The sequence below is a fragment of the Caretta caretta genome, chromosome 3 (assembly GCF_965140235.1).
Source record: "Caretta caretta isolate rCarCar2 chromosome 3, rCarCar1.hap1, whole genome shotgun sequence".
NCBI classification, from domain to species: Eukaryota; Metazoa; Chordata; order Testudines; family Cheloniidae; genus Caretta; species Caretta caretta.
This window is the reverse complement of record NC_134208.1, coordinates 148,641,597-148,652,177: the sequence shown is the minus strand read 5'-3', so window position 1 is coordinate 148,652,177 and position 10,581 is coordinate 148,641,597.

The window sequence follows — 10,581 nt, the reverse complement described above, 5'->3', positions numbered from 1 at the left end:
TTGCAAGCCTAGTAATGTATTTGTCATAGTGTGAGCTTGGTGCTGTTAAATGAATTATGAACTTTCAGCTACAACTGAGCACTTTCACTTCACAAATGTACAGATAGCTTCCAGAGCCAGGCAGTTTGGAGTCTCTAGTTGATGCATTTGTTTTCTGATGGACTATAGTTCTTTGCCCATAGCAGTTTCTGCTGTCAAGTTAAATTTATTTAAAACCCTTCTTTCTCTATCCTCCTCTCCCCTCCCCCCCGATTCTCAGGAGGGTCTGGATAGCTTTGGATTAGCAAAAGGGTGTTGAGCCTTTCACATCTAAGGTCACTGGTTCAGGTTTGGTTCAAGTTGGTGGTCGCTACTATTCATTGCTATCGGCACTTCATTTTATAAAATGGGTTGGTGGTCTCAACCTCCCCATTTGGAATTTGCTCCTATTTGCTAGCTGCCAAAGATGGAAGGTGCAAGCTGGGTTTGTTCACAGTAGCTTTTTTTCCTCTTATCTTTGCTCTAGCAAGAGATCACTTCCTCACCCTGCTGATGGGTTAAATAACAGGTAAGTACGTGAAAAGAATACCGTATTGTTAGTACTTGTCTGGTAGCCATGGAGCTCTCAAAGCAAAGAACTGTAAACAGATTAGTTCTCCCATGGCAAGGGCTGCTTATTCCTTTTCAAGAACATGGTTTTCACTAAGAACAGATGTTTACTAACTTCTAATCTTGATAGGCCCACCTACAGTGTCATTTAGCTTCACTTTCCCACTCAGATCTTCAGCTTCATGCACTTGTGTGTTCAGGCTGGAATGGCATAGTCAAACAAATGGCACTTGTGCTGAATAATAGTATGGAAACTTAACCTTTAACTCTCTTCATGGCTTTAATATTTCTGGTTTCTGAAACTTATTTCTGTCAAATAGATGGTGAGGAGAGTCATGTTGGTAGCGTGTGTAAAAGGGTGTGGGAGTCTCTAATCCCCTCCCAGAGAGAGAGGTGTGTGAGTGAGAGACTTGGCTGTTCCTTCACAGGGCAGCCTGGGCTGGAAAGAGAAGATACAGAATTTCCCACACTACTCCTCATCAAGCAGTAGGAGGGCAGAGAGAAGAACAGAGGATCTGGAGGGAGAGCTGTGCCAAGGGAGTAACAGGGCTCTGGCTAAGGGAGGGCAGGCAGCAGAAATTGTGTGTGATGGGGAGGAATCAGAATGAAATGGTGCTTAGAGGACAAGAGGGAGTGGGGGAAGGAAACCTTCCACTCCCTCTGACCTAAAGTGGACTCTTACCTAACTACTGCTCCTCATACCAGCCCAGTTGTTTTCCTCTCCCACTTTACAGAATGAAGGATTGATAGGGGATGGAAGAAGAGTGCCCTCTTGTGATGGGGTTGGAGCCAAGAATCCTAGCAACACTCATCCAATTCTTATGGATGTAAGTGGGAGTACATGCTGAAGGTGTAGCTTCCCTAGGTGTGGGTGAGGCCCCCCAATCATAGGGGGAATAGTGGGAGCAGAATTGGTATATGGGACCCACTGAAGGGTAGGAGCTAATATCTACTTTGTCATTTGGTCCCCTACCTGCCCCAGGTAAAGAGCTGGAAGCCTGGATGCCTTTAGCAAGTACTCTGTTTCCCATGGATGTAGATTCTAAATCTAGTAGCTGCTTGTAGTCAGAAGTTGTTGGCAGGACTGCATGTTACATATTGGCTGTAAAAGACTGCCATGTTTCACTGGTTTAGATTTTGATTACTATCCGTGTTATTTAATTGCACTTTCAAGGGGCAAGAGTGTTTGAAGTAGTCCAGGTCTCAAAGTAATGCCGCCTGTGCCTTCCACCTTATTTACCATTGCTTGTAGATGCTGATAGTCAAGACAGTATAAACTAAACATCAGGGTTTACTTTTCGAACAGGAAGAAAAACACTTTCCTTCTAACACTTGCTATGTTTTTCCTTAATGCTCCATTATATCCTCTGTCACGTTGCAGCTCCTTGGTTTTTCAGGAAAGCAAATATGTTGCACGCTCTAAATCAGCAGTTTTCAAACTTTTTTGAGCTGAGCTGTTTCTCCCTCCCACCCCCACTCTCCAACCTAGACAAAAATAGACACAATACCTGTCCCTCCCCCTTACCTAGGGAGGTGGTGGAATCTCCTTCCTTAGGGCTTTGTCAAGCCTGACCTTGGCTGGGATGATTTAGTTGGGGATTGGACTAGATGACCTCCTGAGGTCCCTTCCAACCCTGATAACCTGAATCATGGAATTTCAGGGTGGGGGAAGGAATGTGGGATGCTCTCTGCAGGCAGAGCCAGCATTGGGGGTGGAGGCTGCCAGGAGCAGAGGTGGATGTTGACACTGACCCACAGGCTAGGTGGCCTGCTGAGATGAGTCAGAGGGTCAAGGTGGTGCTCCATCCCTGAGCCTCACCATTCAGGGGTGGCCCGTGCCACTTGGTGTCGCCACGCATCCCTGCCGAACATTCCTCTGTGCCCCTCTTTGAAAACCTCCACTCTAAATAGAGAGAAGAGAGACGCCTTGATTAATGGAAGCAAATAGGGATTGACTCATTATTGTCTGTTTTGTCTCATTAAGTCTCTCTGACTTTTCTGTCAAAATATTTTTCTGTGCTGTTTCACCTGTCCTATTCTCCTTGAGCTGGCAGAACTTGAATCAGGAACTTGCACTGCAGAGTAAGCGTATCAAACTTATATGGGGTGGAGTTTCATTGTCAGCTGGGATATACATTCTGTATTTCATACGTCCCTTGATCCATAAGCAATCTCCCACTATGTGTTAGAGGGAGGTTTGCAGAGTGATCAAGGGGAGAACACAGTCTTCGCATACGAACTAAACGTCAATTTATTTTGTTCTGTCACATTCAGGAGTACTCAGTGAGAAAGTCATTTATCTTTAGGCTCCTGATCCCTTTCTTCCTCACCCCCAGTCTTGGGCAGTTTCCTCTGTTCTTCCCTTTTGTATTTCTGTCACTACAGCAACTCCCATTTCCTGCTTCCCTAAGGGCTTTGCACCCATCCCCTTTCCAGGCCATCTGCTAGAATGACCAGCAGTGGATTGCTTAATGTTGACATTAAAGATGACACGCCAGTGCTGACACTTTAAAGCCTAATGAGCTGATTGGGAAGCAGCGCAGTTCACACCCCTCAGAGCTGTTGTAGCAGGCTGCCTACTGACTCTGTGACACCACTGTCTGTTTAGACTTGGGTCACATTTGGAAGGTTTTCTGTGCAAGTGTGAGGCTAGAAACGTAGTTATTGTTTTTTCTTTAAATGAAAACTGACAGTCTGTTGACTCTGAATATGTCTTGGTGGCTGGAGCTTTGTAATAGCCTGTAAGGATATTAAAAATACATAGTAATAGTGTGCTCACATACTCTGCTTCGTCCTTGGATTTAGGTGATGAAGGGCAGAGTTAAACAGAACCGTTGGAGAGCTGTTCAAAATGTAGATCTATCGCCTTAATCTGACAAGCATGTTAGTGTGTCTTAGGAGACAACATACCATACCAAGCTTCTCCCAGGAGTAGTATACACTAGGTGATATCTTTACCTGTGTAACTATGCCTCTGCCTTGTTCATCTTTGGGATTGAATTTTGTGCTGGGGCCTTTAACTCAGGCTGTGGAGACTTACAGGGGTAGATCCTCCCTGAATCCGATGAGCTGGTCTCAGATGTTATAAGTGGTGGGGCCTGTAGGGGGATGTGAACTGCTGTGCAATTCTGAAGCTCAGGATGGTAACAGCTGTGTCTACTGTCTTCCTAGTGGCATTTTGATGTGTTGTGGGAATGGACAGGTCCTGGCTGTATTTCTTAGAAAGGGGTTTGTGTAGGGCCTAGCAACTCAGATGGCAGTTTCCTCCCTCACCCCCACTCTGCCCAATGGCTCTTGCTCATTGGGTGTGAGCAGAGGCTGGGAGTGATGTTTTCCCTGACTGAGGTGGCCAAAGGATCTTTCCCCTGAGCCCAAAAATCTTTAGCTGACTGCTGTTTGAAGTCGTAGCAACCTGTTCTCTGCAGCAAGGTGGAGCAGGTGATGCTATAGAGAATGACCACACAACAGGTAGGATAGGGGTTTCATGGGGGGGAAAAAAAAGGAGAGTTAGATATGTAAGGAAGGGATTCTCGGTATCGAGCAACCTGAGCAGGGAGTTGCCTAAACTAGCCAGGAGTAAAATACATCAGAAATATGGCTCAGATCAACAAAGGGATAGATTACGATTTATTGGGGCCCTGGGTACAAAGAACTTTTAGACATCATGCACTCTCTTGCCATGGGGCCAGACCACAAGCTGTGGTGAGAGCTGTGGCAGCCACCCAGGGAGACGGGCTCCCCCCAGCAACCTAAGGGGACTGGAACCTTTGTAAAAGTGGGAGGGGGGCAAGGCCAAAGTGGCAGAGGAATCCATCTCCCCTTGCCCCCAAGCTACCTTCCATGATCTCACATCCCAAATCCACCCTGCTCCTCATGATGGTGCCCACCCATAAGGCCGGGCCCGTGTTCACCTTAGTTCCAAACTCCATCATCTTCATAGCTTGCCATCAGGATACATGTGCCAAAATTAAAATTGCCAGGCTCAGTGTGGCCTAACCGCTAAACAGTAGGATACTACCCTCAAGATTTACCCTCCTATAGTGACCAAGATGCAGGCTCTCAATGTGTTAGGATGCATACAACAAGGCCCTAATGACAGGGTTCACATTAGAGCGATGTGGGGGGGGAGGTAATATCTTTTTTTGGACCAGTTTCTGCTGGTGAGTGAGACATGCTTTCAGGCGTGAAGAAGTGCTCTGCATAAGCTCAGAAGCTTGTTGCTCTCCAACAGAAGTTGTGCCAATAAAAGATAGCACCTCACCCCTGCTTGTCTCTCTCTAATATCCTGGGACCAACAGGGCTACAAGAACACTGCCTACAAAAATGGATGCTTCACATTAACAGCCCAGTGTGACCATCACACCAGGGCACTATTTTCAGGAGTCAGATGGCTAGCAAAATGTTGTGGGCAGCTATGCCTCCCCAAACAGCCCGCCATGGCCTTGACCCCCAGGCAGGCTGCTCATCTTCAGGGAAGCGTGCCGGGACTTGGGGCTGGGTATGTGCCGCCCGGCCAGCACTCTGCAGCTGGGGGAGCCATGCGCCACCTGCCTGAGGCTGGGAGAAGGCATTCGCCACCCACCCAGCACTCTGGAAGGGGGGGACATGTGCCACCTGCCCAGCACTCGGGCTGGGAGGGGGCCATGTGCTGCCCACCTGGTGCTCTGGGGGGCAGGAGGGCTTTGGGCTCTGGTGGGAGGGTCAGGACCAGTCAGAGGCTAGCCTCAGTGGAGGATTTAGAGTTAGTAGAGTCCTGTGCTTAGCTTCATTTTTGAGATTCCCACCCAGCCAAGAAAAAGAACATGCTCTCTTATTTCTTCCATCCCCTGTTTTTCATTTTTTTTTCTTCATCCTCCTCCTAAAGTAATAGGAAGTAAATGAAAATAACGTGACGTACTTTGATTGTTTTGTAGTCTAACTTTTTTCACAGCCCACTTGAAAAGTGCTCAGGGTCTCGGTGGACCACTTAATGATCTTTCCAAGTATTTGTGCCGTTTGCTAACTATTGTAAAGTGCTTTGGATTAAAGTGCTTTTTAAAAAAAACATACATAACAACCTTTCCTTGGTCCACCTGAATGGAGTTCTCAGATCCCAGTTTGAGAACTTCTGGTCTAGATGAAAGCTAAAACGTGAAAAGTGTGTAAAAATAAAAAGTGTAGCTGAATGGAAAAATAAAAGTTAACTTCCTCTGAAGAAACTTATTCAATGAGAAAAAAAATATTTATTCAGATAATTGATGATTTTGTAAAGAAAAAAAAGTGTTAAGAGGCTTTGTCAATATTGTTGAACTTGTTCCTGACTCATCGTATTTTGCAAATAATTGTTAACTCATTTCAATACAGAAAAAGAACATTCACCAGAAGCATTTGTGGCAGGAATTGTAAAAAATATTCTCAGAATGGTTTCTACATTTGGAAAGGTTGCCTACAAACCCTCACGTACAAGTCTATACAAATCAACTGGTGCTCTTGAAGCACAGACCTCTTCATTTTAGATAAAATGAATGAAATATGTCACTTCATCTTCAAAAAGATTTATGGCTATGTCCTCTCAGTAGAATTCACTTAATTTCTTACTGTAGTGACTTGTACCATTTTTGTCCATACTTCTGTCAAAAAACACACAAAATAAATTAACAGTTTTCTTTAGGGATTCACTTCTACTCTGCAATTGCACTATTATTGTATCACATATAACATTGCCTATCTCAACAATGATCTTCTCTTTCCCTTTTAAATTGATTTCATTGTCTCTAGTTTCATCGAAAAATAGCTTCCTGTTTTTTTTATGCTTCTCATCAGATATATCAGAGGAACCTATATTTACTGTTAATGTTAGTAAATATATATATATTTTATATATATAAAATTATATATATATATAATGCTTCCACCGTGCTATAGTCATTTCAAACTTCCATGACAAAAAAACTTGTAACTGAGGCTAACAATTGTGCAGCATTCAATAAATTTGTATCAACCTTTTGCAGTATTTGCTGAAATAAATGAAGTAAACAGTCCACAAAAGAGGAAAACCAGCAGCATCGTACTTTTAAAACTTTACTGCTAAGGATTTTGCTTCAGTTTTCACACGTGGTTTTTCAGAATTGAAGTGGCTATGTCTGATAAGGTTTTCTGTATACCATCATAGCTCATTTTCAAAGCCAAAACAGCATCTGCACAAGCAGACCACCTGGTGTCACATTCTTTTGACTGTCAAATGTGTTCCATTTGCCTGCTCCAAGCGTGATTGTAGCCTACTCCACCGATGTGTGGAAACTGGAAAAAAGGCACGTGTTCTGAACAAAGTAAAAAAATATGTGTAGCTCCCTCACAAGATTCGACTTCAGCATTGCAGATTAAATTTAAGGAATGGCCAGAACATGGTATGAATAAAGCAGAGGGATTTGCATTGACCAGTCTTGCCTGTAGACCTGAATATTTTCCTGCCATATTTGCGGTGTTATCAAAGCTCTGCCCACAACAATTTTTGATGTCCAAACCTGAATTTGCAATGATTTCCAAAACAGTTGTCTCTAGACATTCAGAAGTGTGGGATTTTAAAGGGACGAAACAAATAAATCGCTCTACAACTTCCCCATTGCCAGTCACATATCTTAAAATTCATGTTAATTGGTCTACATGACTCACATCTGGTGTTGAATCAACTATTATGGAATAGTACTTGACATCCTTTACTTCATCAGTGAATTGGTTTCTGAGCTGCTCTGCTATTATAGTGATGAATTCATTGTAGGTTTGGTGAGTTAAAAAGTTGGTCTTCCCTGAGCCATAATACTGATAATTTTTCAAACATTCATTGAGAAAATTGTCAAATCCACTAAGATATTCAAGGCAGGTTAAAAAAATTACCTTTTCGATTTGACAGTGATGACTCATCATGTCCTCTTAGAGTTAGGCCCAAAGAAGAGAGCAGTTTGACCATGGCAACAACACATCTCAGCACTTTCCTCCAATAAGAACGCTCCTTTTCAAACTGAGCCGATAACACAGAATCAATTCTTCCAGATACTTTACATCTTTGAACGAATTTACACATAGGATTAATATGAGCTTTGGGGGTTTCATGATCAGCAGTATGTCTTGTAACGCTTCTCCAATGAGAGTGCCTGTTGACAAATGTTTGTTTTTCTTTGCTGTGGTCAGGGAATAATTTGCAAACATGACAGGAGACTGCCTTGGTGGTTTCCGAAAAAATCAACCAATTTCTCATTTCTGTCATCTCATTTTTCTTCTTCCTCAGAAAATGGGGCTCATGAAGACCTCTACATTGCTTTCATCCTCCAACCTCATACTCTTTTCTCAAATTTTCCATATTACCGACATTTTTCAGTTTATTGACTAAGAAAAATACTATCATATCCAATTAAACAGATTTTGGCAATACTACAATGGCTTTAGGGTAGGTTTCTTCCCTTACTTCAACAAAATTACCCATATTTTGTAGTTCCATTGACGCTTCAGAGTCCACTTGTTCAACTTTTGCAGTCGTCGTGGTATCCCCTCAACTCGGCAAGTGATCAGATGTTTCCTTGCCCATATTTTTTGACGAATGTCCACTATTCAATACTTCAAGCTTTTTAAAATAAGATGACAAACTGTATTTTTGCTTAGCTTCATCTTCTTGCCTCGCCTTCATTTTTTGTGTTTTTAACTGCCAGACTCATAGTGTTGCTTCATTATTGCTAAAAAACTGACCTTGATTTTAGGCAGATTAAAAGTGACTGAAAGAGCAGGGACATAGCCATGGGTGGATCGTGGACCACCGAATTAGGTTTAACACCAGTGATGCTGCAATGTTTTTAATAGTGGGGTGCTGAAAGCCAGCCCCTGTCCCTCCCAGCTGCGGGTCCAGACCTGAGCGTGGGTCGCAGGGTGGCAGCCGGGACCATAGGCACAGGAACTAGGGGTGGGGGGGCAGGGCTGCTGACAGAATTGCCAGGCCTCTGGGCAAGGTGAGGGCGGCTGGCTCTGGGTCCCCAGAAGGGTTGGGGCCTCGGGGCATGGCTGGGGGCCCAGTGCATGAGCAGAGCTACCATGGAGCTGGAGAAGGAGATGAGAGGAGACACCAAGATCTCCATGGCCACCAAGGACAGCTTCAGGAGCACCGGTGGCCCTGTGCTGGCTGGCCAGGAGAAGCGGGCAGAGACCTGTGTGAGCTGAACACCCACCTGAAGGTGCGGGGGGGAGGCACGGTTCCATCAGCAGCCACCTGAGCGCCCTGCTGCCTCCACACGCTCATCTCTGCTCGCCTCCCCCGGCTGCCCACCCCACCTGTGGGCTCTGGGCCAGTTCCGGCAGCCAGCCCCCACCCCCAGGCTGACCCCTCCACACCGTGCGCTGCACCCAGCCGCCACTCACCAGGCAGGAGAGCAGGGAGGGAGGCTCACCTGCAGCCTCAGGAGAGCAGGTGGGAGGTACGGGTGGCGGCGAGCAGCACGAACGCGGGCCGGAGGACTCAGGAGGAGGAGAGGCAGCCACGCAGCCGGCGGCCGGAGAGAAGTGGCAGTTTCCTCTTCAAAGCACCGCTTCTCTCCAGCCGGCTGCGCGGCGGCCCCGTGCTCCTCCTGAGTCCTCTGGCCCACATTCACACCGCTCACCGCCACCCGTACCTCCCACCTGCTCACCTGAGGCTGCAGGTGAGCCTCCTTCCCTGCTCTCCTGCCCCCCACAGCTTCCACCCCTGCAGTCTCGCCTCCCTGAGCTACCAGGTCACCCGCTGTCCATCCATAATATTGTCATTACACAAGGGCAGCGGCACTATCCGCACAATGAGCTACATATAGCAGAGTGCAAGTGCCAAAAATTCACAGTACAAGTACACGGGGATCCACCCAGCAGGCTAGCAGTGTCAGACCGCGTGGTCACAATATAGTGGGGACGCACTCAATGCCTGAGTATAAGGGGTCAGCTGAACATAAGGGCACCTGCAACCAGCTGTACTAACAGTAGGCTCTGCACTATTGGCCCAGTAGGAGTTGCATGTCTGGGCACTAATTCACAATCCCAGTGTAATGGGATCCAGGCACCAGGGTTTTTGTACTTCCAAAATAGTGGGACGGACTCACAGAAGTTAGAGGAGAAAAAGCCCTCTGTGATCATCCCGTCTCAGTCTATCTCCCTGCCAATGCAGGGCTGCTTCTTACAGCATGTTTTGTCCCATCTCCTTTTTAAAGAGTCCCAAGCCTTGGGGCTTGTCTACACTAATGCTTAAGTCGATGTAACGAAATCGCTCAGGGGTGTGAAAAAGCCACCTCCCCGAGCAACATAAGTTACATTAACTTAAAGCGCTGTCTACACTGTGCTATGTCAGCGGGAAACACTCTCCCATCCACATAGTGTGTCTTCACCAGATGCGCAACATTGGCGTAGCTGCATCGATGCAGAAGCAGTGCGGTAGTGAAGACAAGCCTTTGGGGTTTTCAGCCCTTCCCCTGGGAGACTGTTCCACAGCTTAAGACAGAGATTACACTGCCAGGAAGGTTTCCCTGATAGCTTTGAGTTTCCCCCTCTTAATTTCATCCTTTTACTCGGAGTACTGGTCTGTGCAAAGCAGGGTAACAGTCTCAGGCGTCACCTTTCCAGCAATGTGAGAACTGCACGCCAGCCCCCGTCAGGGGGATCCTCACCTCCATTGTCTTGGGGAAAGGCATCTGTTGCACCAGAGGCTGGAGGGAGAAGGCTGAGATGCCCCGGGCTCTGGAGATAGGACAAACAAACATGGGGAGTGGTGCAACCACTTCTTGCAGGCAGTTTAAACCGCAACAGGGAGATGTCCTGGGAAGGGAGGAGGCCCAGATGAGTGGAGGGTTCTGGTTGTGTCCCCAGGGGATGGGGATGAGGGACTGGATGTGTCCAGGAGATCCTGGTCAGTAGAGGATGTATCCCTCTGGGGCGAGGGGATTCCAGAGTGTAGAGAAGGTAGCCCCCTGCAAGGGGGTGATCACAGGCCCTGAAGGCAGGTGTCCCAGG